Below are 26,255 nucleotides of genomic sequence, written 5' to 3' on the forward strand. Positions count from 1 at the left end.
CCGCTTGCAATGTTCCTATCAAAGTCACAGCTTTAAAGGCCCCACAATATAACATGGCCAAGAAAAAAAAAAAAAAACAGAACAAGAAACAATGCACATGCACGACCACCGAGGGATGCAGATAACTTTTTAGCGTCCTGCAATAGTAAAGCACGTTTTACACAGGTCACAAGTTTTTAAAGGTCATTTCTGTCTAAGTGTGCATTGAGAGAGCCTGAGGTTTTAGGGAGCAAACACAAAAGCTGCTGCTGCCAAGTGTTTCTGCCCGGTCTCGAACCGGGGACCTTTCGCGTGTGAGGCGAACGTGATAACCACTACACTACAGAAACAAGCTTGCTGGTTTGACTGAAGGAGCACAGTTCCCCTCATATGTTTGCACGATTTCCTCTATACTTTATCAGCAGTTGCTTGGAATGCGAGGGGTAAGTGTGAAAATTGCAGCGGTGTCAGCCAGCATGCATACACTCAGACGTCCTGAAAAATCCCACAGCTGCGGGCAGAGACAGACAAATATCTGATGCCTAAATGCCAGGAAGGAGAGCCTGTGAAATCATCACACAGGGCGCACTGAGAGCAAGCAGGAAGGAAGCCAAGGCATTGTAATCCATTTTTCGCCTGAGGCAAAAAATATGTTTTGCGCAACAATGCTTCGAGTGGAATGAGAAATGTTGAGGGGTTGTGTATTTTGAGCAGGATTTGATTGTTTTCCGCTAAAATGGGCTTGTCCGGGATTTGAACCTGGGACCTCTCGCACCCTAAGCGAGAATCATACCCCTAGACCAACGAGCCTGGGCACAGAAATGCAACGGCTCCGACCCTGCTCGGAGGGTTGGTGACAGAGAGTGGGAGACTACATCCCAAAGCAAGAAACTGCACATGGTGCTCTCTTCTGCAGTACGACTAGAGTCATTTGCATGGTCTTCATCGAACATGACATAAAAAGCCTCTATCCTTTAGACATTTTGGCCCAGATTTACAAGAAAATGACTAAGCGCGACGCTGTGCCAAATTTGCAAGCCCCACGCGCCGTCATTTTCAAAATGCAGGGAAGCGCCGTATTTAGTAGAATACAGCGCACCCCTGTGCTTCCCCCTGCGCCAGCTCTAAATTAGCTGCTGAGCGCCAACGCAGCCGTTCTTGCACCATGGTACAAGGATGACTGCGTTGAGGGGGAAATTGTTTTTGTGCAGGAAGGGACACCTTCCTGCCCAAAAAAAAAATCTTCAATGGTGATTTGCTCTTACTTCTATGTGTGCTGCAGAATGCATCACACATAGAAAGAGCAAAAACAAGGAGAAATGAAAACATTTCTCCTCAGTGCGCCACTCTAACGACACCCCTGGGATGGCGTTGGATTTTGGTGCTGACGCAGATTTACGCCAACTCCTAAATCTGGAGCAGTATCAAAATGCTATGGTGTTGCTGTGGCACACTCCCAACAACACCCATTGCACGCCCCTTCCAGGGAACGCGCTGCGTGCTAAGGGGCCGTATTTACAAGGTGGTGTTAAGCCACAAAAAGTGGCTGAACGCCATCTTGTAAATACCGCGCAGTGCATAGTGCCACCGGGGCGTCACTAAAAGTGATGCTCCGGTGGCGATAGGGCCTCGTAAGTCTGGCACTTTATTTGCTCAAGGTGTGTGTTCTTGGTGAGGGCAGGAAAGCTATTTTCGCTCTCGTACCTTCCTTCCTTGGCTGGCTTGAATGCTGTAGGCTCAGGCTTCATTGCAAAGGTCAAACAGTGAGCAACTGACTGCCGTAAGCTGGCGCAACTCCTCTTGGTGAGCTGTGACAGATGCCCCAGGAGCGTAGTACCTCACGATGGTGAGGGATAGACACAGTCTCTTTTATCTCAGCTTGCCTGTCAGGTGAGGCAGGAAATGCAAATACTGTGAAAAAGCCCAGCGTCTCGAACCAGGGACCTTTCGCATGTGAGGTGCGCATGATAACCACTACACTAGACAAACAGACACACTTGCCAGCTTGCTTCATGTGGCTATGCATTGTACTGGAACCACCACACTATGGAAACAGACACACCTGCTTGCTTTATGTGGCTATGCATTGGACTGGGATGCAAGGATGAGGGCCAATGTTCATGACGCTCAAAGCTGAGCCTTCCGGAACACGATCTCTTCCCTTGGAAGAAAGGAACTGGGATCACTTTCATTCCAAGAGGTGATTTCAGAACTGGACCCGAAATTACCATGGAGAAGCACTGTGCATTTAATGTTCCTACGAGCACTGCTGCTCCAGCACAGAAAAGCAGTTGCAAAGAAATCTCGCATACCTTCATGATGCTGAACCGTCTCGACGCCAGTATAAAGCATGTATTGCATTGCAACATGACATCTTACAAGAGTGAAAAGCAGAAATACTCCTGTTTAAAACACAGACTGAACCTATAAAGGTAGGGGTTTGTCTGGGATTTGAACCGAGGTCCTCTCACACCCGAAGCGAGAATCATACCCCTATACCAACTAGACTGCCGCTGCACAGTCATTTGAAACATCTTCTGAAGCGTCTTTCCGAAAAGCAGGGCCATTTGGAGGCTCTCTCTCTCTAAGCGTGCCATAGCAATTGATGTTTTCTGTCAAGGATTTTTTGTTTGTCTCTAGCAAGGCAAGAGGTAGTCAAAATGCCCTGTGCCAGTGAGCTGAACTAGGGCACTGATGTGAAAAGCAGACCCTTTCTGGTAGTTGTAACCCGCTGCAAGTCATGGACCCTTGCACCTTAGACTTCCCAACCACAAGCACTGAAGGGCCTGCTAGCTCTTGAGCCAGAGGAGCATGCCTCTTGGATTCAAGCACACTTGCTCGATCAGCGCTCGATCAGGCGAGATTTATATTAGTGGCTCATAGGCCTGAAACACTCACCTGGGAGACGCAGGGTGGCTGATTTCCCGGAATGGCCCTTGATGGGGAAATCACCTCCTTTCCCCCGCCTCATTTCAGAATTGTGTGCTAGTCGCAAGACAGTGTTCAGGGGTTCATGGGTACTGCCTACTCCCAGCTGCCTCTCTGTCTTCTTCATGTAAATTGCAAGTCACGAGGAGGCACCATTGCCAATATGCTCCGCCCACCTAACCAAGAAACCTAGTTTGAGCTTGTCTGCCTGTGTTGTTGCAGGGGCAGTGTCTTCTTTGCCCAAAAGGTGGCAGGAGAGCCTCACTTCAAACGATAGAATCAACTGCTTAAGTAGAAACCAGCATGGTAGTTACTGTCATAAAGTGCAGCTCTAACAGAAGGTGTGCCTGAGACGTCCCTTCCAGTAATACACAGAATTTTGATTGAGGGCCCAGCCGATGGGTTGGTGGATTTCTCCTCACATGCCACAGCAGCTTCCAAAGATAGTGGTGTGAGGAGCTGGCTCTGCAAGCAGAGCAAGATTTAAGGGAAGAAAATACACCTGTCAGAAGTGGGATTTGAACCCACGCCTCCATGAAGAGACCAGAAGGCTCAGCTTCACTGAAGATCAAGCTCTCTTGAGTCTGGCGCCTTAGACCACTCGGCCATCCTGACAGCCAAAACAGTGTGCAGGTCGGACTCTTCAGTCTGCACTTGTTGATTTTGCCGCTTGCAATGTTCCTATCAAAGTCACAGCTTTAAAGGCCCCACAATATAACATGGCCAAGAAAAAAAAAAAAAAACAGAACAAGAAACAATGCACATGCACGACCACCGAGGGATGCAGATAACTTTTTAGCGTCCTGCAATAGTAAAGCACGTTTTACACAGGTCACAAGTTTTTAAAGGTCATTTCTGTCTAAGTGTGCATTGAGAGAGCCTGAGGTTTTAGGGAGCAAACACAAAAGCTGCTGCTGCCAAGTGTTTCTGCCCGGTCTCGAACCGGGGACCTTTCGCGTGTGAGGCGAACGTGATAACCACTACACTACAGAAACAAGCTTGCTGGTTTGACTGAAGGAGAACAGTTCCCCTCATATGCTTGCACGATTTCCTCTATACTTTATCAGCAGTTGCTCGGAATGCGAGGGGTAAGTGTGAAAATTGCAGCGGTGTCAGCCAGCATGCATACACTCAGACGTCCTGAAAAATCCCACAGCTGCGGGCATAGACAGACAAATATCTGATGCCTAAATGCCAGGAAGGAGAGCCTGTGAAATCATCACACAGGGCGCACTGAGAGCAAGCAGGAAGGAAGCCAAGGCATTGTAATCCATTTTTCGCCTGAGGCAAAAAATATGTTTTGCGCAACAATGCTTCGAGTGGAATGAGAAATGTTGAGGGGTTGTGTATTTTGAGCAGGATTTGATTGTTTTCCGCTAAAATGGGCTTGTCCGGGATTTGAACCTGGGACCTCTCGCACCCTAAGCGAGAATCATACCCCTAGACCAACGAGCCTGGGCACAGAAATGCAACGGCTCCGACCCTGCTCGGAGGGTTGGTGACAGAGAGTGGGAGACTACATCCCAAAGCAAGAAACTGCACATGGTGCTCTCTTCTGCAGTACGACTAGAGTCATTTGCATGGTCTTCATCGAACATGACATAAAAAGCCTCTATCCTTTAGACATTTTGGCCCAGATTTACAAGAAAATGACTAAGCGCGACGCTGTGCCAAATTTGCAAGCCCCACGCGCCGTCATTTTCAAAATGCAGGGAAGCGCCGTATTTAGTAGAATACAGCGCACCCCTGTGCTTCCCCCTGCGCCAGCTCTAAATTAGCTGCTGAGCGCCAACGCAGCCGTTCTTGCACCATGGTACAAGGATGACTGCGTTGAGGGGGAAATTGTTTTTGTGCAGGAAGGGACACCTTCCTGCCCAAAAAAAAAATCTTCAATGGTGATTTGCTCTTACTTCTATGTGTGCTGCAGAATGCATCACACATAGAAAGAGCAAAAACAAGGAGAAATGAAAACATTTCTCCTCAGTGCGCCACTCTAACGACACCCCTGGGATGGCGTTGGATTTTGGTGCTGACGCAGATTTACGCCAACTCCTAAATCTGGAGCAGCATCAAAATGCTATGGTGTTGCTGTGGCACACTCCCAACAACACCCATTGCACGCCCCTTCCAGGGAACGCGCTGCGTGCTAAGGGGCCGTATTTACAAGGTGGTGTTAAGCCACAAAAAGTGGCTGAACGCCATCTTGTAAATACCGCGCAGTGCATAGTGCCACGGGGGCGTCACTAAAAGTGATGCTCCGGTGGCGATAGGACCTTGTAAGTCTGGCACTTTATTTGCTCAAGGTGTGTGTTCTTGGTGAGGGCAGGAAAGCTATTTTCGCTCTCGTACCTTCCTTCCTTGGCTGGCTTGAATGCTGTAGGCTCAGGCTTCATTGCAAAGGTCAAACAGTGAGCAACTGACTGCCGTAAGCTGGCGCAACTCCTCTTGGTGAGCTGTGACAGATGCCCCAGGAGCGTAGTACCTCACGATGGTGAGGGATAGACACAGTCTCTTTTATCTCAGCTTGCCTGTCAGGTGAGGCAGGAAATGCAAATACTGTGAAAAAGCCCAGCGTCTCGAACCAGGGACCTTTCGCATGTGAGGTGCGCATGATAACCACTACACTAGACAAACAGACACACTTGCCGGCTTGCTTCATGTGGCTATGCATTGTACTGGAACCACCACACTATGGAAACAGACACACCTGCTTGCTTTATGTGGCTATGCATTGGACTGGGATGCAAGGATGAGGGCCAATGTTCATGACGCTCAAAGCTGAGCCTTCCGGAACACGATCTCTTCCCTTGGAAGAAAGGAACTGGGATCACTTTCATTCCAAGAGGTGATTTCAGAACTGGACCCGAAATTACCATGGAGAAGCACTGTGCATTTAATGTTCCTACGAGCACTGCTGCTCCAGCACAGAAAAGCAGTTGCAAAGAAATCTCGCATACCTTCATGATGCTGAACCGTCTCGACGCCAGTATAAAGCATGTATTGCATTGCAACATGACATCTTACAAGAGTGAAAAGCAGAAATACTCCTGTTTAAAACACAGACTGAACCTATAAAGGTAGGGGTTTGTCTGGGATTTGAACCGAGGTCCTCTCACACCCGAAGCGAGAATCATACCCCTATACCAACTAGACTGCCGCTGCATAGTCATTTGAAACATCTTCTGAAGCGTCTTTCCGAAAAGCAGGGCCATTTGGAGGCTCTCTCTCTCTAAGCGTGCCATAGCAATTGATGTTTTCTGTCAAGGATTTTTTGTTTGTCTCTAGCAAGGCAAGAGGTAGTCAAAATGCCCTGTGCCAGTGAGCTGAACTAGGGCACTGATGTGAAAAGCAGACCCTTTCTGGTAGTTGTAACCCGCTGCAAGTCATGGACCCTTGCACCTTAGACTTCCCAACCAGAAGCACTGAAGGGCCTGCTAGCTCTTGAGCCAGAGGAGCATGCCTCTTGGATTCAAGCACACTTGCTTGATCAGCGCTCAATCAGGCTCGATCAGGCGAGATTTATATTAGTGGCTCATAGGCCTGAAACACTCACCTGGGAGACGCAGGGTGGCTGATTTCCCGGAATGGCCCTTGATGGGGAAATCACCTCCTTTCCCCCGCCTCATTTCAGAATTGTGTGCTAGTCGCAAGACAGTGTTCAGGGGTTCATGGGTACTGCCTACTCCCAGCTGCCTCTCTGTCTTCTTCATGTAAATTGCAAGTCACGAGGAGGCACCATTGCCAATATGCTCCGCCCACCTAACCAAGAAACCTAGTTTGAGCTTGTCTGCCTGTGTTGTTGCAGGGGCAGTGTCTTCTTTGCCCAAAAGGTGGCAGGAGAGCCTCACTTCAAACAATAGAATCAACTGCTTAAGTAGAAACCAGCATGGTAGTTACTGTCATAAAGTGCAGCTCTAACAGAAGGTGTGCCTGAGACGCCCCTTCCAGTAATACACAGAATTTTGATTGAGGGCCCAGCCGATGGGTTGGTGGATTTCTCCTCACATGCCACAGCAGCTTCCAAAGATAGTGGTGTGAGGAGCTGGCTCTGCAAGCAGAACAAGATTTAAGGGAAGAAAATACACCTGTCAGAAGTGGGATTTGAACCCACGCCTCCATGAAGAGACCAGAAGGCTCAGCTTCACTGAAGATCAAGCTCTCTTGAGTCTGGCGCCTTAGACCACTCGGCCATCCTGACAGCCAAAACAGTGTGCAGGTCGGACTCTTCAGTCTGCACTTGTTGATTTTGCCGCTTGCAATGTTCCTATCAAAGTCACAGCTTTAAAGGCCCCACAATATAACATGGCCAAGAAAAAAAAAAAAAAACAGAACAAGAAACAATGCACATGCACGACCACCGAGGGATGCAGATAACTTTTTAGCGTCCTGCAATAGTAAAGCACGTTTTACACAGGTCACAAGTTTTTAAAGGTCATTTCTGTCTAAGTGTGCATTGAGAGAGCCTGAGGTTTTAGGGAGCAAACACAAAAGCTGCTGCTGCCAAGTGTTTCTGCCCGGTCTCGAACCGGGGACCTTTCGCGTGTGAGGCGAACGTGATAACCACTACACTACAGAAACAAGCTTGCTGGTTTGACTGAAGGAGCACAGTTCCCCTCATACGTTTGCACGATTTCCTCTATACTTTATCAGCAGTTGCTTGGAATGCGAGGGGTAAGTGTGAACATTGCAGCGGTGTCAGCCAGCATGCATACACTCAGACGTCCTGAAAAATCCCACAGCTGCGGGCAGAGACAGACAAATATCTGATGCCTAAATGCCAGGAAGGAGAGCCTGTGAAATCATCACACAGGGCGCACTGAGAGCAAGCAGGAAGGAAGCCAAGGCATTGTAATCCATTTTTCGCCTGAGGCAAAAAATATGTTTTGCGCAACAATGCTTCGAGTGGAATGAGAAATGTTGAGGGGTTGTGTATTTTGAGCAGGATTTGATTGTTTTCCGCTAAAATGGGCTTGTCCGGGATTTGAACCTGGGACCTCTCGCACCCTAAGCGAGAATCATACCCCTAGACCAACGAGCCTGGGCACAGAAATGCAACGGCTCCGACCCTGCTCGGAGGGTTGGTGACAGAGAGTGGGAGACTACATCCCAAAGCAAGAAACTGCACATGGTGCTCTCTTCTGCAGTACGACTAGAGTCATTTGCATGGTCTTCATCGAACATGACATAAAAAGCCTCTATCCTTTAGACATTTTGGCCCAGATTTACAAGAAAATGACTAAGCGCGACGCTGTGCCAAATTTGCAAGCCCCACGCGCCGTCATTTTCAAAATGCAGGGAAGCGCCGTATTTAGTAGAATACAGCGCACCCCTGTGCTTCCCCCTGCGCCAGCTCTAAATTAGCTGCTGAGCGCCAACGCAGCCGTTCTTGCACCATGGTACAAGGATGACTGCGTTGAGGGGGAAATTGTTTTTGTGCAGGAAGGGACACCTTCCTGCCCAAAAAAAAAATCTTCAATGGTGATTTGCTCTTACTTCTATGTGTGCTGCAGAATGCATCACACATAGAAAGAGCAAAAACAAGGAGAAATGAAAACATTTCTCCTCAGTGCGCCACTCTAACGACACCCCTGGGATGGCGTTGGATTTTGGTGCTGACGCAGATTTACGCCAACTCCTAAATCTGGAGCAGCATCAAAATGCTATGGTGTTGCTGTGGCACACTCCCAACAACACCCATTGCACGCCCCTTCCAGGGAACGCGCTGCGTGCTAAGGGGCCGTATTTACAAGGTGGTGTTAAGCCACAAAAAGTGGCTGAACGCCATCTTGTAAATACCGCGCAGTGCATAGTGCCACCGGGGCGTCACTAAAAGTGATGCTCCGGTGGCGATAGGGCCTTGTAAGTCTGGCACTTTATTTGCTCAAGGTGTGTGTTCTTGGTGAGGGCAGGAAAGCTATTTTCGCTCTCGTACCTTCCTTCCTTGGCTGGCTTGAATGCTGTAGGCTCAGGCTTCATTGCAAAGGTCAAACAGTGAGCAACTGACTGCCGTAAGCTGGCGCAACTCCTCTTGGTGAGCTGTGACAGATGCCCCAGGAGCGTAGTACCTCACGATGGTGAGGGATAGACACAGTCTCTTTTATCTCAGCTTGCCTGTCAGGTGAGGCAGGAAATGCAAATACTGTGAAAAAGCCCAGCGACTCGAACCAGGGACCTTTCGCATGTGAGGTGCGCATGATAACCACTACACTAGACAAACAGACACACTTGCCGGCTTGCTTCATGTGGCTATGCATTGTACTGGAACCACCACACTATGGAAACAGACACACCTGCTTGCTTTATGTGGCTATGCATTGGACTGGGATGCAAGGATGAGGGCCAATGTTCATGACGCTCAAAGCTGAGCCTTCCGGAACACAATCTCTTCCCTTGGAAGAAAGGAACTGGGATCACTTTCTTTCCAAGAGGTGATTTCAGAACTGGACCCGAAATTACCATGGAGAAGCACTGTGCATTTAATGTTCCTACGAGCACTGCTGCTCCAGCACAGAAAAGCAGTTGCAAAGAAATCTCGCATACCTTCATGATGCTGAACCGTCTCGACGCCAGTATAAAGCATGTATTGCATTGCAACATGACATCTTACAAGAGTGAAAAGCAGAAATACTCCTGTTTAAAACACAGACTGAACCTATAAAGGTAGGGGTTTGTCTGGGATTTGAACCGAGGTCCTCTCACACCCGAAGCGAGAATCATACCCCTATACCAACTAGACTGCCGCTGCATAGTCATTTGAAACATCTTCTGAAGCGTCTTTCCGAAAAGCAGGGCCATTTGGAGGCTCTCTCTCTCTAAGCGTGCCATAGCAATTGATGTTTTCTGTCAAAGATTTTTTGTTTGTCTCTAGCAAGGCAAGAGGTAGTCAAAATGCCCTGTGCCAGTGAGCTGAACTAGGGCACTGATGTGAAAAGCAGACCCTTTCTGGTAGTTGTAACCCGCTGCAAGTCATGGACCCTTGCACCTTAGACTTCCCAACCAGAAGCACTGAAGGACCTGCTAGCTCTTGAGCCAGAGGAGCATGCCTCTTGGATTCAAGCACACTTGCTTGATCAGCGCTCAATCAGGCTCGATCAGGTGAGATTTATATTAGTGGCTCATAGGCCTGAAACACTCACCTGGGAGACGCAGGGTGGCTGATTTCCCGGAATGGCCCTTGATGGGGAAATCACCTCCTTTCCCCCGCCTCATTTCAGAATTGTGTGCTAGTCGCAAGACAGTGTTCAGGGGTTCATGGGTACTGCCTACTCCCAGCTGCCTCTCTGTCTTCTTCATGTAAATTGCAAGTCACGAGGAGGCACCATTGCCAATATGCTCCGCCCACCTAACCAAAAAACCTAGTTTGAGCTTGTCTGCCTGTGTTGTTGCAGGGGCAGTGTCTTCTTTGCCCAAAAGGTGGCAGGAGAGCCTCACTTCAAACAATAGAATCAACTGCTTAAGTAGAAACCAGCATGGTAGTTACTGTCATAAAGTGCAGCTCTAACAGAAGGTGTGCCTGAGACGCCCCTTCCAGTAATACACAGAATTTTGATTGAGGGCCCAGCCGATGGGTTGGTGGATTTCTCCTCACATGCCACAGCAGCTTCCAAAGATAGTGGTGTGAGGAGCTGGCTCTGCAAGCAGAGCAAGATTTAAGGGAAGAAAATACACCTGTCAGAAGTGGGATTTGAACCCACGCCTCCATGAAGAGACCAGAAGGCTCAGCTTCACTGAAGATCAAGCTCTCTTGAGTCTGGCGCCTTAGACCACTCGGCCATCCTGACAGCCAAAACAGTGTGCAGGTCGGACTCTTCAGTCTGCACTTGTTGATTTTGCCGCTTGCAATGTTCCTATCAAAGTCACAGCTTTAAAGGCCCCACAATATAACATGGCCAAGAAAAAAAAAAAAAAACAGAACAAGAAACAATGCACATGCACGACCACCGAGGGATGCAGATAACTTTTTAGCGTCCTGCAATAGTAAAGCACGTTTTACACAGGTCACAAGTTTTTAAAGGTCATTTCTGTCTAAGTGTGCATTGAGAGAGCCTGAGGTTTTAGGGAGCAAACACAAAAGCTACTGCTGCCAAGTGTTTCTGCCCGGTCTCGAACCGGGGACCTTTCGCGTGTGAGGCGAACGTGATAACCACTACACTACAGAAACAAGCTTGCTGGTTTGACTGAAGGAGCACAGTTCCCCTCATATGTTTGCACGATTTCCTCTACACTTTATCAGCAGTTGCTTGGAATGCGAGGGGTAAGTGTGAAAATTGCAGCGGTGTCAGCCAGCATGCATACACTCAGACGTCCTGAAAAATCCCACAGCTGCGGGCAGAGACAGACAAATATCTGATGCCTAAATGCCAGGAAGGAGAGCCTGTGAAATCATCACACAGGGCGCACTGAGAGCAAGCAGGAAGGAAGCCAAGGCATTGTAATCCATTTTTCGCCTGAGGCAAAAAATATGTTTTGCGCAACAATGCTTCGAGTGGAATGAGAAATGTTGAGGGGTTGTGTATTTTGAGCAGGATTTGATTGTTTTCCGCTAAAATGGGCTTGTCCGGGATTTGAACCTGGGACCTCTCGCACCCTAAGCGAGAATCATACCCCTAGACCAACGAGCCTGTGCACAGAAATGCAATGGCTCCGACCCTGCTCGGAGGGTTGGTGACAGAGAGTGGGAGACTACATCCCAAAGCAAGAAACTGCACATGGTGCTCTCTTCTGCAGTACGACTAGAGTCATTTGCATGGTCTTCATCGAACATGACATAAAAAGCCTCTATCCTTTAGACATTTTGGCCCAGATTTACAAGAAAATGACTAAGCGCGACGCTGTGCCAAATTTGCAAGCCCCACGCGCCGTCATTTTCAAAATGCAGGGAAGCGCCGTATTTAGTAGAATACAGCGCACCCCTGTGCTTCCCCCTGCGCCAGCTCTAAATTAGCTGCTGAGCGCCAACGCAGCCGTTCTTGCACCATGGTACAAGGATGACTGCGTTGAGGGGGAAATTGTTTTTGTGCAGGAAGGGACACCTTCCTGCCCAAAAAAAAAATCTTCAATGGTGATTTGCTCTTACTTCTATGTGTGCTGCAGAATGCATCACACATAGAAAGAGCAAAAACAAGGAGAAATGAAAACATTTCTCCTCAGTGCGCCACTCTAACGACACCCCTGGGATGGCGTTGGATTTTGGTGCTGACGCAGATTTACGCCAACTCCTAAATCTGGAGCAGTATCAAAATGCTATGGTGTTGCTGTGGCACACTCCCAACAACACCCATTGCACGCCCCTTCCAGGGAACGCGCTGCGTGCTAAGGGGCCGTATTTACAAGGTGGTGTTAAGCCACAAAAAGTGGCTGAACGCCATCTTGTAAATACCGCGCAGTGCATAGTGCCACCGGGGCGTCACTAAAAGTGATGCTCCGGTGGCGATAGGGCCTTGTAAGTCTGGCACTTTATTTGCTCAAGGTGTGTGTTCTTGGTGAGGGCAGGAAAGCTATTTTCGCTCTCGTACCTTCCTTCCTTGGCTGGCTTGAATGCTGTAGGCTCAGGCTTCATTGCAAAGGTCAAACAGTGAGCAACTGACTGCCGTAAGCTGGCGCAACTCCTCTTGGTGAGCTGTGACAGATGCCCCAGGAGCGTAGTACCTCACGATGGTGAGGGATAGACACAGTCTCTTTTATCTCAGCTTGCCTGTCAGGTGAGGCAGGAAATGCAAATACTGTGAAAAAGCCCAGCGTCTCGAACCAGGGACCTTTCGCATGTGAGGTGCGCATGATAACCACTACACTAGACAAACAGACACACTTGCCAGCTTGCTTCATGTGGCTATGCATTGTACTGGAACCACCACACTATGGAAACAGACACACCTGCTTGCTTTATGTGGCTATGCATTGGACTGGGATGCAAGGATGAGGGCCAATGTTCATGACGCTCAAAGCTGAGCCTTCCGGAACACGATCTCTTCCCTTGGAAGAAAGGAACTGGGATCACTTTCATTCCAAGAGGTGATTTCAGAACTGGACCCGAAATTACCATGGAGAAGCACTGTGCATTTAATGTTCCTACGAGCACTGCTGCTCCAGCACAGAAAAGCAGTTGCAAAGAAATCTCGCATACCTTCATGATGCTGAACCGTCTCGACGCCAGTATAAAGCATGTATTGCATTGCAACATGACATCTTACAAGAGTGAAAAGCAGAAATACTCCTGTTTAAAACACAGACTGAACCTATAAAGGTAGGGGTTTGTCTGGGATTTGAACCGAGGTCCTCTCACACCCGAAGCGAGAATCATATCCCTATACCAACTAGACTGCCGCTGCATAGTCATTTGAAACATCTTCTGAAGCGTCTTTCCGAAAAGCAGGGCCATTTGGAGGCTCTCTCTCTCTAAGCGTGCCATAGCAATTGATGTTTTCTGTCAAGGATTTTTTGTTTGTCTCTAGCAAGGCAAGAGGTAGTCAAAATGCCCTGTGCCAATGAGCTGAACTAGGGCACTGATGTGAAAAGCAGACCCTTTCTGGTAGTTGTAACCCGCTGCAAGTCATGGACCCTTGCACCTTAGACTTCCCAACCAGAAGCACTGAAGGGCCTGCTAGCTCTTGAGCCAGAGGAGCATGCCTCTTGGATTCAAGCACACTTGCTCGATCAGCGCTCGATCAGGCGAGATTTATATTAGTGGCTCATAGGCCTGAAACACTCACCTGGGAGACGCAGGGTGGCTGATTTCCCGGAATGGCCCTTGATGGGGAAATCACCTCCTTTCCCCCGCCTCATTTCAGAATTGTGTGCTAGTCGCAAGACAGTGTTCAGGGGTTCATGGGTACTGCCTACTCCCAGCTGCCTCTCTGTCTTCTTCATGTAAATTGCAAGTCACGAGGAGGCACCATTGCCAATATGCTCCGCCCACCTAACCAAGAAACCTAGTTTGAGCTTGTCTGCCTGTGTTGTTGCAGGGGCAGTGTCTTCTTTGCCCAAAAGGTGGCAGGAGAGCCTCACTTCAAACGATAGAATCAACTGCTTAAGTAGAAACCAGCATGGTAGTTACTGTCATAAAGTGCAGCTCTAACAGAAGGTGTGCCTGAGACGTCCCTTCCAGTAATACACAGAATTTTGATTGAGGGCCCAGCCGATGGGTTGGTGGATTTCTCCTCACATGCCACAGCAGCTTCCAAAGATAGTGGTGTGAGGAGCTGGCTCTGCAAGCAGAGCAAGATTTAAGGGAAGAAAATACACCTGTCAGAAGTGGGATTTGAACCCACGCCTCCATGAAGAGACCAGAAGGCTCAGCTTCACTGAAGATCAAGCTCTCTTGAGTCTGGCGCCTTAGACCACTCGGCCATCCTGACAGCCAAAACAGTGTGCAGGTCGGACTCTTCAGTCTGCACTTGTTGATTTTGCCGCTTGCAATGTTCCTATCAAAGTCACAGCTTTAAAGGCCCCACAATATAACATGGCCAAGAAAAAAAAAAAAAAACAGAACAAGAAACAATGCACATGCACGACCACCGAGGGATGCAGATAACTTTTTAGCGTCCTGCAATAGTAAAGCACGTTTTACACAGGTCACAAGTTTTTAAAGGTCATTTCTGTCTAAGTCTGCATTGAGAGAGACTGAGGTTTTAGGGAGCAAACACAAAAGCTGCTGCTGCCAAGTGTTTCTGCCCGGTCTCGAACCGGGGACCTTTCGCGTGTGAGGCGAACGTGATAACCACTACACTACAGAAACAAGCTTGCTGGTTTGACTGAAGGAGAACAGTTCCCCTCATATGTTTGCACGATTTCCTCTATACTTTATCAGCAGTTGCTCGGAATGCGAGGGGTAAGTGTGAAAATTGCAGCGGTGTCAGCCAGTATGCATACACTCAGACGTCCTGAAAAATCCCACAGCTGCGGGCATAGACAGACAAATATCTGATGCCTAAATGCCAGGAAGGAGAGCCTGTGAAATCATCACACAGGGCGCACTGAGAGCAAGCAGGAAGGAAGCCAAGGCATTGTAATCCATTTTTCGCCTGAGGCAAAAAATATGTTTTGCGCAACAATGCTTCGAGTGGAATGAGAAATGTTGAGGGGTTGTGTATTTTGAGCAGGATTTGATTGTTTTCCGCTAAAATGGGCTTGTCCGGGATTTGAACCTGGGACCTCTCGCACCCTAAGCGAGAATCATACCCCTAGACCAACGAGCCTGGGCACAGAAATGCAACGGCTCCGACCCTGCTCGGAGGGTTGGTGACAGAGAGTGGGAGACTACATCCCAAAGCAAGAAACTGCACATGGTGCTCTCTTCTGCAGTACGACTAGAGTCATTTGCATGGTCTTCATCGAACATGACATAAAAAGCCTCTATCCTTTAGACATTTTGGCCCAGATTTACAAGAAAATGACTAAGCGCGACGCTGTGCCAAATTTGCAAGCCCCACGCGCCGTCATTTTCAAAATGCAGGGAAGCGCCGTATTTAGTAGAATACAGCGCACCCCTGTGCTTCCCCCTGCGCCAGCTCTAAATTAGCTGCTGAGCGCCAACGCAGCCGTTCTTGCACCATGGTACAAGGATGACTGCGTTGAGGGGGAAATTGTTTTTGTGCAGGAAGGGACACCTTCCTGCCCAAAAAAAAAATCTTCAATGGTGATTTGCTCTTACTTCTATGTGTGCTGCAGAATGCATCACACATAGAAAGAGCAAAAACAAGGAGAAATGAAAACATTTCTCCTCAGTGCGCCACTCTAACGACACCCCTGGGATGGCGTTGGATTTTGGTGCTGACGCAGATTTACGCCAACTCCTAAATCTGGAGCAGCATCAAAATGCTATGGTGTTGCTGTGGCACACTCCCAACAACACCCATTGCACGCCCCTTCCAGGGAACGCGCTGCGTGCTAAGGGGCCGTATTTACAAGGTGGTGTTAAGCCACAAAAAGTGGCTGAACGCCATCTTGTAAATACCGCGCAGTGCATAGTGCCACGGGGGCGTCACTAAAAGTGATGCTCCGGTGGCGATAGGACCTTGTAAGTCTGGCACTTTATTTGCTCAAGGTGTGTGTTCTTGGTGAGGGCAGGAAAGCTATTTTCGCTCTCGTACCTTCCTTCCTTGGCTGGCTTGAATGCTGTAGGCTCAGGCTTCATTGCAAAGGTCAAACAGTGAGCAACTGACTGCCGTAAGCTGGCGCAACTCCTCTTGGTGAGCTGTGACAGATGCCCCAGGAGCGTAGTACCTCACGATGGTGAGGGATAGACACAGTCTCTTTTATCTCAGCTTGCCTGTCAGGTGAGGCAGGAAATGCAAATACTGTGAAAAAGCCCAGCTGCTCGAACCAGGGACCTTTCGCATGTGAGGTGCGCATGATAACCACTACACTAGACAAACAGACACACTTGCCGGCTTGCTTCATGTGGCTATGCATTGTACTGGAACCACCACACTATGGAAACAGACACACCTGCTTGCTTTATGTGGCTATGCATTGGACTGGGATGCAAGGATGAGGGCCAATGTTCATGACGCTCAAAGCTGAGCCTTCCGGAACACGATCTCTTCCCTTGGAAGAAAGGAACTGGGATCACTTTCATTCCAAGAGGTGATTTCAGAACTGGACCCGAAATTACCATGGAGAAGCACTGTGCATTTAATGTTCCTACGAGCACTGCTGCTCCAGCACAGAAAAGCAGTTGCAAAGAAATCTCGCATACCTTCATGATGCTGAACCGTCTCGACGCCAGTATAAAGCATGTATTGCATTGCAACATGACATCTTACAAGAGTGAAAAGCAGAAATACTCCTGTTTAAAACACAGACTGAACCTATAAAGGTAGGGGTTTGTCTGGGATTTGAACCGAGGTCCTCTCACACCCGAAGCGAGAATCATACCCCTATACCAACTAGACTGCCGCTGCATAGTCATTTGAAACATCTTCTGAAGCGTCTTTCCGAAAAGCAGGGCCATTTGGAGGCTCTCTCTCTCTAAGCGTGCCATAGCAATTGATGTTTTCTGTCAAAGATTTTTTGTTTGTCTCTAGCAAGGCAAGAGGTAGTCAAAATGCCCTGTGCCAGTGAGCTGAACTAGGGCACTGATGTGAAAAGCAGACCCTTTCTGGTAGTTGTAACCCGCTGCAAGTCATGGACCCTTGCACCTTAGACTTCCCAACCAGAAGCACTGAAGGACCTGCTAGCTCTTGAGCCAGAGGAGCATGCCTCTTGGATTCAAGCACACTTGCTTGATCAGCGCTCAATCAGGCTCGATCAGGTGAGATTTATATTAGTGGCTCATAGGCCTGAAACACTCACCTGGGAGACGCAGGGTGGCTGATTTCCCGGAATGGCCCTTGATGGGGAAATCACCTCCTTTCCCCCGCCTCATTTCAGAATTGTGTGCTAGTCGCAAGACAGTGTTCAGGGGTTCATGGGTACTGCCTACTCCCAGCTGCCTCTCTGTCTTCTTCATGTAAATTGCAAGTCACGAGGAGGCACCATTGCCAATATGCTCCGCCCACCTAACCAAAAAACCTAGTTTGAGCTTGTCTGCCTGTGTTGTTGCAGGGGCAGTGTCTTCTTTGCCCAAAAGGTGGCAGGAGAGCCTCACTTCAAACAATAGAATCAACTGCTTAAGTAGAAACCAGCATGGTAGTTACTGTCATAAAGTGCAGCTCTAACAGAAGGTGTGCCTGAGACGCCCCTTCCAGTAATACACAGAATTTTGATTGAGGGCCCAGCCGATGGGTTGGTGGATTTCTCCTCACATGCCACAGCAGCTTCCAAAGATAGTGGTGTGAGGAGCTGGCTCTGCAAGCAGAGCAAGATTTAAGGGAAGAAAATACACCTGTCAGAAGTGGGATTTGAACCCACGCCTCCATGAAGAGACCAGAAGGCTCAGCTTCACTGAAGATCAAGCTCTCTTGAGTCTGGCGCCTTAGACCACTCGGCCATCCTGACAGCCAAAACAGTGTGCAGGTCGGACTCTTCAGTCTGCACTTGTTGATTTTGCCGCTTGCAATGTTCCTATCAAAGTCACAGCTTTAAAGGCCCCACAATATAACATGGCCAAGAAAAAAAAAAAACAACAGAACAAGAAACAATGCACATGCACGACCACCGAGGGATGCAGATAACTTTTTAGCGTCCTGCAATAGTAAAGCACGTTTTACACAGGTCACAAGTTTTTAAAGGTCATTTCTGTCTAAGTGTGCATTGAGAGAGCCTGAGGTTTTAGGGAGCAAACACAAAAGCTGCTGCTGCCAAGTGTTTCTGCCCGGTCTCGAACCGGGGACCTTTCGCGTGTGAGGCGAACGTGATAACCACTACACTACAGAAACAAGCTTGCTGGTTTGACTGAAGGAGCACAGTTCCCCTCATATGTTTGCACGATTTCCTCTATACTTTATCAGCAGTTGCTTGGAATGCGAGGGGTAAGTGTGAAAATTGCAGCGGTGTCAGCCAGCATGCATACACTCAGACGTCCTGAAAAATCCCACAGCTGCGGGCAGAGACAGACAAATATCTGATGCCTAAATGCCAGGAAGGAGAGCCTGTGAAATCATCACACAGGGCGCACTGAGAGCAAGCAGGAAGGAAGCCAAGGCATTGTAATCCATTTTTCGCCTGAGGCAAAAAATATGTTTTGCGCAACAATGCTTCGAGTGGAATGAGAAATGTTGAGGGGTTGTGTATTTTGAGCAGGATTTGATTGTTTTCCGCTAAAATGGGCTTGTCCGGGATTTGAACCTGGGACCTCTCGCACCCTAAGCGAGAATCATACCCCTAGACCAACGAGCCTGGGCACAGAAATGCAACGGCTCCGACCCTGCTCGGAGGGTTGGTGACAGAGAGTGGGAGACTACATCCCAAAGCAAGAAACTGCACATGGTGCTCTCTTCTGCAGTACGACTAGAGTCATTTGCATGGTCTTCATCGAACATGACATAAAAAGCCTCTATCCTTTAGACATTTTGGCCCAGATTTACAAGAAAATGACTAAGCGCGACGCTGTGCCAAATTTGCAAGCCCCACGCGCCGTCATTTTCAAAATGCAGGGAAGCGCCGTATTTAGTAGAATACAGCGCACCCCTGTGCTTCCCCCTGCGCCAGCTCTAAATTAGCTGCTGAGCGCCAACGCAGCCGTTCTTGCACCATGGTACAAGGATGACTGCGTTGAGGGGGAAATTGTTTTTGTGCAGGAAGGGACACCTTCCTGCCCAAAAAAAAAATCTTCAATGGTGATTTGCTCTTACTTCTATGTGTGCTGCAGAATGCATCACACATAGAAAGAGCAAAAACAAGGAGAAATGAAAACATTTCTCCTCAGTGCGCCACTCTAACGACACCCCTGGGATGGCGTTGGATTTTGGTGCTGACGCAGATTTACGCCAACTCCTAAATCTGGAGCAGCATCAAAATGCTATGGTGTTGCTGTGGCACACTCCCAACAACACCCATTGCACGCCCCTTCCAGGGAACGCGCTGCGTGCTAAGGGGCCGTATTTACAAGGTGGTGTTAAGCCACAAAAAGTGGCTGAACGCCATCTTGTAAATACCGCGCAGTGCATAGTGCCACGGGGGCGTCACTAAAAGTGATGCTCCGGTGGCGATAGGACCTTGTAAGTCTGGCACTTTATTTGCTCAAGGTGTGTGTTCTTGGAGAGGGCAGGAAAGCTATTTTCGCTCTCGTACCTTCCTTCCTTGGCTGGCTTGAATGCTGTAGGCTCAGGCTTCATTGCAAAGGTCAAACAGTGAGCAACTGACTGCCGTAAGCTGGCGCAACTCCTCTTGGTGAGCTGTGACAGATGCCCCAGGAGCGTAGTACCTCACGATGGTGAGGGATAGACACAGTCTCTTTTATCTCAGCTTGCCTGTCAGGTGAGGCAGGAAATGCAAATACTGTGAAAAAGCCCAGCTGCTCGAACCAGGGACCTTTCGCATGTGAGGTGCGCATGATAACCACTACACTAGACAAACAGACACACTTGCCGGCTTGCTTCATGTGGCTATGCATTGTACTGGAACCACCACACTATGGAAACAGACACACCTGCTTGCTTTATGTGGCTATGCATTGGACTGGGATGCAAGGATGAGGGCCAATGTTCATGACGCTCAAAGCTGAGCCTTCCGGAACACGATCTCTTCCCTTGGAAGAAAGGAACTGGGATCACTTTCATTCCAAGAGGTGATTTCAGAACTGGACCCGAAATTACCATGGAGAAGCACTGTGCATTTAATGTTCCTACGAGCACTGCTGCTCCAGCACAGAAAAGCAGTTGCAAAGAAATCTCGCATACCTTCATGATGCTGAACCGTCTCGACGCCAGTATAAAGCATGTATTGCATTGCAACATGACATCTTACAAGAGTGAAAAGCAGAAATACTCCTGTTTAAAACACAGACTGAACCTATAAAGGTAGGGGTTTGTCTGGGATTTGAACCGAGGTCCTCTCACACCCGAAGCGAGAATCATACCCCTATACCAAATAGACTGCCGCTGCATAGTCATTTGAAACATCTTCTGAAGCGTCTTTCCGAAAAGCAGGGCCATTTGGAGGCTCTCTCTCTCTAAGCGTGCCATAGCAATTGATGTTTTCTGTCAAGGATTTTTTGTTTGTCTCTAGCAAGGCAAGAGGTAGTCAAAATGCCCTGTGCCAGTGAGCTGAACTAGGGCACTGATGTGAAAAGCAGACCCTTTCTGGTAGTTGTAACCCGCTGCAAGTCATGGACCCTTGCACCTTAGACTTCCCAACCAGAAGCACTGAAGGGCCTGCTAGCTCTTGAGCCAGAGGAGCATGCCTCTTGGATTCAAGCACACTTGCTTGATCAGCGCTCAATCAGGCGAGATTTATATTAGTGGCTCATAGGCCTGAAACACTCACCTGGGAGACGCAGGGTGGCTGATTTCCCGGAATGGCCCTTGATGGGGAAATCACCTCCTTTCCCCCGCCTCATTTCAGAATTGTGTGCTAGTCGCAAGACAGTGTTCAGGGGTTCATGGGTACTGCCTACTCCCAGCTGCCTCTCTGTCTTCTTCATGTAAATTGCAAGTCACGAGGAGGCACCATTGCCAATATGCTCCGCCCACCTAACCAAGAAACCTAGTTTGAGCTTGTCTGCCTGTGTTGTTGCAGGGGCAGTGTCTTCTTTGCCCAAAAGGTGGCAGGAGAGCCTCACTTCAAACAATAGAATCAACTGCTTAAGTAGAAACCAGCATGGTAGTTACTGTCATAAAGTGCAGCTCTAACAGAAGGTGTGCCTGAGACGCCCCTTCCAGTAATACACAGAATTTTGATTGAGGGCCCAGCCGATGGGTTGGTGGATTTCTCCTCACATGCCACAGCAGCTTCCAAAGATAGTGGTGTGAGGAGCTGGCTCTGCAAGCAGAGCAAGATTTAAGGGAAGAAAATACACCTGTCAGAAGTGGGATTTGAACCCACGCCTCCATGAAGAGACCAGAAGGCTCAGCTTCACTGAAGATCAAGCTCTCTTGAGTCTGGCGCCTTAGACCACTCGGCCATCCTGACAGCCAAAACAGTGTGCAGGTCGGACTCTTCAGTCTGCACTTGTTGATTTTGCCGCTTGCAATGTTCCTATCAAAGTCACAGCTTTAAAGGCCCCACAATATAACATGGCCAAGAAAAAAAAAAAAAAACAGAACAAGAAACAATGCACATGCACGACCACCGAGGGATGCAGATAACTTTTTAGCGTCCTGCAATAGTAAAGCACGTTTTACACAGGTCACAAGTTTTTAAAGGTCATTTCTGTCTAAGTGTGCATTGAGAGAGCCTGAGGTTTTAGGGAGCAAACACAAAAGCTGCTGCTGCCAAGTGTTTCTGCCCGGTCTCGAACCGGGGACCTTTCGCGTGTGAGGCGAACGTGATAACCACTACACTACAGAAACAAGCTTGCTGGTTTGACTGAAGGAGCACAGTTCCCCTCATATGTTTGCACGATTTCCTCTATACTTTATCAGCAGTTGCTTGGAATGCGAGGGGTAAGTGTGAAAATTGCAGCGGTGTCAGCCAGCATGCATACACTCAGACGTCCTGAAAAATCCCACAGCTGCGGGCAGAGACAGACAAATATCTGATGCCTAAATGCCAGGAAGGAGAGCCTGTGAAATCATCACACAGGGCGCACTGAGAGCAAGCAGGAAGGAAGCCAAGGCATTGTAATCCATTTTTCGCCTGAGGCAAAAAATATGTTTTGCGCAACAATGCTTCGAGTGGAATGAGAAATGTTGAGGGGTTGTGTATTTTGAGCAGGATTTGATTGTTTTCCGCTAAAATGGGCTTGTCCGGGATTTGAACCTGGGACCTCTCGCACCCTAAGCGAGAATCATACCCCTAGACCAACGAGCCTGGGCACAGAAATGCAACGGCTCCGACCCTGCTCGGAGGGTTGGTGACAGAGAGTGGGAGACTACATCCCAAAGCAAGAAACTGCACATGGTGCTCTCTTCTGCAGTACGACTAGAGTCATTTGCATGGTCTTCATCGAACATGACATAAAAAGCCTCTATCCTTTAGACATTTTGGCCCAGATTTACAAGAAAATGACTAAGCGCGACGCTGTGCCAAATTTGCAAGCCCCACGCGCCGTCATTTTCAAAATGCAGGGAAGCGCCGTATTTAGTAGAATACAGCGCACCCCTGTGCTTCCCCCTGCGCCAGCTCTAAATTAGCTGCTGAGCGCCAACGCAGCCGTTCTTGCACCATGGTACAAGGATGACTGCGTTGAGGGGGAAATTGTTTTTGTGCAGGAAGGGACACCTTCCTGCCCAAAAAAAAAATCTTCAATGGTGATTTGCTCTTACTTCTATGTGTGCTGCAGAATGCATCACACATAGAAAGAGCAAAAACAAGGAGAAATGAAAACATTTCTCCTCAGTGCGCCACTCTAACGACACCCCTGGGATGGCGTTGGATTTTGGTGCTGACGCAGATTTACGCCAACTCCTAAATCTGGAGCAGTATCAAAATGCTATGGTGTTGCTGTGGCACACTCCCAACAACACCCATTGCACGCCCCTTCCAGGGAACGCGCTGCGTGCTAAGGGGCCGTATTTACAAGGTGGTGTTAAGCCACAAAAAGTGGCTGAACGCCATCTTGTAAATACCGCGCAGTGCATAGTGCCACCGGGGCGTCACTAAAAGTGATGCTCCGGTGGCGATAGGGCCTCGTAAGTCTGGCACTTTATTTGCTCAAGGTGTGTGTTCTTGGTGAGGGCAGGAAAGCTATTTTCGCTCTCGTACCTTCCTTCCTTGGCTGGCTTGAATGCTGTAGGCTCAGGCTTCATTGCCAAGGTCAAACAGTGAGCAACTGACTGCCGTAAGCTGGCGCAACTCCTCTTGGTGAGCTGTGACAGATGCCCCAGGAGCGTAGTACCTCACGATGGTGAGGGATAGACACAGTCTCTTTTATCTCAGCTTGCCTGTCAGGTGAGGCAGGAAATGCAAATACTGTGAAAAAGCCCAGCGTCTCGAACCAGGGACCTTTCGCATGTGAGGTGCGCATGATAACCACTACACTAGACAAACAGACACACTTGCCAGCTTGCTTCATGTGGCTATGCATTGTACTGGAACCACCACACTATGGAAACAGACACACCTGCTTGCTTTATGTGGCTATGCATTGGACTGGGATGCAAGGATGAGGGCCAATGTTCATGACGCTCAAAGCTGAGCCTTCCGGAACACGATCTCTTCCCTTGGAAGAAAGGAACTGGGATCACTTTCATTCCAAGAGGTGATTTCAGAACTGGACCCGAAATTACCATGGAGAAGCACTGTGCATTTAATGTTCCTACGAGCACTGCTGCTCCAGCACAGAAAAGCAGTTGCAAAGAAATCTCGCATACCTTCATGATGCTGAACCGTCTCGACGCCAGTATAAAGCATGTATTGCATTGCAACATGACATCTTACAAGAGTGAAAAGCAGAAATACTCCTGTTTAAAACACAGACTGAACCTATAAAGGTAGGGGTTTGTCTGGGATTTGAACCGAGGTCCTCTCACACCCGAAGCGAGAATCATACCCCTATACCAACTAGACTGCCGCTGCATAGTCATTTGAAACATCTTCTGAAGCGTCTTTCCGAAAAGCAGGGCCATTTGGAGGCTCTCTCTCTCTAAGCGTGCCATAGCAATTGATGTTTTCTGTCAAGGATTTTTTGTTTGTCTCTAGCAAGGCAAGAGGTAGTCAAAATGCCCTGTGCCAGTGAGCTGAACTAGGGCACTGATGTGAAAAGCAGACCCTTTCTGGTAGTTGTAACCCGCTGCAAGTCATGGACCCTTGCACCTTAGACTTCCCAACCAGAAGCACTGAAGGGCCTGCTAGCTCTTGAGCCAGAGGAGCATGCCTCTTGGATTCAAGCACACTTGCTTGATCAGCGCTCAATCAGGCTCGATCAGGCGAGATTTATATTAGTGGCTCATAGGCCTGAAACACTCACCTGGGAGACGCAGGGTGGCTGATTTCCCGGAATGGCCCTTGATGGGGAAATCACCTCCTTTCCCCCGCCTCATTTCAGAATTGTGTGCTAGTCGCAAGACAGTGTTCAGGGGTTCATGGGTACTGCCTACTCCCAGCTGCCTCTCTGTCTTCTTCATGTAAATTGCAAGTCACGAGGAGGCACCATTGCCAATATGCTCCGCCCACCTAACCAAGAAACCTAGTTTGAGCTTGTCTGCCTGTGTTGTTGCAGGGGCAGTGTCTTCTTTGCCCAAAAGGTGGCAGGAGAGCCTCACTTCAAACAATAGAATCAACTGCTTAAGTAGAAACCAGCATGGTAGTTACTGTCATAAAGTGCAGCTCTAACAGAAGGTGTGCCTGAGACGCCCCTTCCAGTAATACACAGAATTTTGATTGAGGGCCCAGCCGATGGGTTGGTGGATTTCTCCTCACATGCCACAGCAGCTTCCAAAGATAGTGGTGTGAGGAGCTGGCTCTGCAAGCAGAGCAAGATTTAAGGGAAGAAAATACACCTGTCAGAAGTGGGATTTGAACCCACGCCTCCATGAAGAGACCAGAAGGCTCAGCTTCACTGAAGATCAAGCTCTCTTGAGTCTGGCGCCTTAGACCACTCGGCCATCCTGACAGCCAAAACAGTGTGCAGGTCGGACTCTTCAGTCTGCACTTGTTGATTTTGCCGCTTGCAATGTTCCTATCAAAGTCACAGCTTTAAAGGCCCCACAATATAACATGGCCAAGAAAAAAAAAAAAAAACAGAACAAGAAACAATGCACATGCACGACCACCGAGGGATGCAGATAACTTTTTAGCGTCCTGCAATAGTAAAGCACGTTTTACACAGGTCACAAGTTTTTAAAGGTCATTTCTGTCTAAGTGTGCATTGAGAGAGCCTGAGGTTTTAGGGAGCAAACACAAAAGCTGCTGCTGCCAAGTGTTTCTGCCCGGTCTCGAACCGGGGACCTTTCGCGTGTGAGGCGAACGTGATAACCACTACACTACAGAAACAAGCTTGCTGGTTTGTCTGAAGGAGCACAGTTCCCCTCATACGTTTGCACGATTTCCTCTATACTTTATCAGCAGTTGCTTGGAATGCGAGGGGTAAGTGTGAACATTGCAGCGGTGTCAGCCAGCATGCATACACTCAGACGTCCTGAAAAATCCCACAGCTGCGGGCAGAGACAGACAAATATCTGATGCCTAAATGCCAGGAAGGAGAGCCTGTGAAATCATCACACAGGGCGCACTGAGAGCAAGCAGGAAGGAAGCCAAGGCATTGTAATCCATTTTTCGCCTGAGGCAAAAAATATGTTTTGCGCAACAATGCTTCGAGTGGAATGAGAAATGTTGAGGGGTTGTGTATTTTGAGCAGGATTTGATTGTTTTCCGCTAAAATGGGCTTGTCCGGGATTTGAACCTGGGACCTCTCGCACCCTAAGCGAGAATCATACCCCTAGACCAACGAGCCTGGGCACAGAAATGCAACGGCTCCGACCCTGCTCGGAGGGTTGGTGACAGAGAGTGGGAGACTACATCCCAAAGCAAGAAACTGCACATGGTGCTCTCTTCTGCAGTACGACTAGAGTCATTTGCATGGTCTTCATCGAACATGACATAAAAAGCCTCTATCCTTTAGACATTTTGGCCCAGATTTACAAGAAAATGACTAAGCGCGACGCTGTGCCAAATTTGCAAGCCCCACGCGCCGTCATTTTCAAAATGCAGGGAAGCGCCGTATTTAGTAGAATACAGCGCACCCCTGTGCTTCCCCCTGCGCCAGCTCTAAATTAGCTGCTGAGCGCCAACGCAGCCGTTCTTGCACCATGGTACAAGGATGACTGCGTTGAGGGGGAAATTGTTTTTGTGCAGGAAGGGACACCTTC

The 26,255-nt window shown here is 48.7% G+C and overlaps 15 non-coding genes across 15 annotated transcripts; all 15 read right to left on the minus strand.

The window, feature by feature from the left end:
- Positions 1–256: 256 nt before the first annotated feature.
- TRNAV-CAC (transfer RNA valine (anticodon CAC)) lies at positions 257–329 on the minus strand. Its single transcript has one exon. It is a non-coding gene; the product is annotated as a tRNA-Val (tRNA).
- Positions 330–3,410: 3,081 nt separating this feature from the next.
- TRNAL-CAA (transfer RNA leucine (anticodon CAA)) lies at positions 3,411–3,522 on the minus strand. Its single transcript has 2 exons — positions 3,485–3,522; positions 3,411–3,456 (listed from the first exon to the last, which is right to left on the minus strand). It is a non-coding gene; the product is annotated as a tRNA-Leu (tRNA).
- A 307-nt stretch (positions 3,523–3,829) lies between these two features.
- On the minus strand, positions 3,830–3,902 carry TRNAV-CAC (transfer RNA valine (anticodon CAC)). The gene has a single exon. It is a non-coding gene; the product is annotated as a tRNA-Val (tRNA).
- A 3,091-nt stretch (positions 3,903–6,993) lies between these two features.
- Positions 6,994–7,105, minus strand: TRNAL-CAA (transfer RNA leucine (anticodon CAA)). The gene is made up of 2 exons: positions 7,068–7,105; positions 6,994–7,039 (listed from the first exon to the last, which is right to left on the minus strand). It is a non-coding gene; the product is annotated as a tRNA-Leu (tRNA).
- Positions 7,106–7,412: 307 nt separating this feature from the next.
- TRNAV-CAC (transfer RNA valine (anticodon CAC)) lies at positions 7,413–7,485 on the minus strand. Its single transcript has one exon. It is a non-coding gene; the product is annotated as a tRNA-Val (tRNA).
- Positions 7,486–10,576: 3,091 nt separating this feature from the next.
- Positions 10,577–10,688, minus strand: TRNAL-CAA (transfer RNA leucine (anticodon CAA)). The gene is made up of 2 exons: positions 10,651–10,688; positions 10,577–10,622 (listed from the first exon to the last, which is right to left on the minus strand). It is a non-coding gene; the product is annotated as a tRNA-Leu (tRNA).
- Positions 10,689–10,995: 307 nt separating this feature from the next.
- On the minus strand, positions 10,996–11,068 carry TRNAV-CAC (transfer RNA valine (anticodon CAC)). The gene has a single exon. It is a non-coding gene; the product is annotated as a tRNA-Val (tRNA).
- A 3,081-nt stretch (positions 11,069–14,149) lies between these two features.
- On the minus strand, positions 14,150–14,261 carry TRNAL-CAA (transfer RNA leucine (anticodon CAA)). The gene is made up of 2 exons: positions 14,224–14,261; positions 14,150–14,195 (listed from the first exon to the last, which is right to left on the minus strand). It is a non-coding gene; the product is annotated as a tRNA-Leu (tRNA).
- A 307-nt stretch (positions 14,262–14,568) lies between these two features.
- On the minus strand, positions 14,569–14,641 carry TRNAV-CAC (transfer RNA valine (anticodon CAC)). The gene has a single exon. It is a non-coding gene; the product is annotated as a tRNA-Val (tRNA).
- Positions 14,642–17,732: 3,091 nt separating this feature from the next.
- Positions 17,733–17,844, minus strand: TRNAL-CAA (transfer RNA leucine (anticodon CAA)). Its single transcript has 2 exons — positions 17,807–17,844; positions 17,733–17,778 (listed from the first exon to the last, which is right to left on the minus strand). It is a non-coding gene; the product is annotated as a tRNA-Leu (tRNA).
- Positions 17,845–18,151: 307 nt separating this feature from the next.
- Positions 18,152–18,224, minus strand: TRNAV-CAC (transfer RNA valine (anticodon CAC)). The gene has a single exon. It is a non-coding gene; the product is annotated as a tRNA-Val (tRNA).
- A 3,081-nt stretch (positions 18,225–21,305) lies between these two features.
- Positions 21,306–21,417, minus strand: TRNAL-CAA (transfer RNA leucine (anticodon CAA)). The gene is made up of 2 exons: positions 21,380–21,417; positions 21,306–21,351 (listed from the first exon to the last, which is right to left on the minus strand). It is a non-coding gene; the product is annotated as a tRNA-Leu (tRNA).
- Positions 21,418–21,724: 307 nt separating this feature from the next.
- On the minus strand, positions 21,725–21,797 carry TRNAV-CAC (transfer RNA valine (anticodon CAC)). Its single transcript has one exon. It is a non-coding gene; the product is annotated as a tRNA-Val (tRNA).
- A 3,091-nt stretch (positions 21,798–24,888) lies between these two features.
- On the minus strand, positions 24,889–25,000 carry TRNAL-CAA (transfer RNA leucine (anticodon CAA)). Its single transcript has 2 exons — positions 24,963–25,000; positions 24,889–24,934 (listed from the first exon to the last, which is right to left on the minus strand). It is a non-coding gene; the product is annotated as a tRNA-Leu (tRNA).
- Positions 25,001–25,307: 307 nt separating this feature from the next.
- Positions 25,308–25,380, minus strand: TRNAV-CAC (transfer RNA valine (anticodon CAC)). Its single transcript has one exon. It is a non-coding gene; the product is annotated as a tRNA-Val (tRNA).
- Between the last annotated feature and the right edge of the window lie 875 nt (positions 25,381–26,255).

Source organism: Pleurodeles waltl, chromosome 10, assembly GCF_031143425.1.
Source record: "Pleurodeles waltl isolate 20211129_DDA chromosome 10, aPleWal1.hap1.20221129, whole genome shotgun sequence".
NCBI lineage: Eukaryota > Metazoa > Chordata > Amphibia > Caudata > Salamandridae > Pleurodeles > Pleurodeles waltl.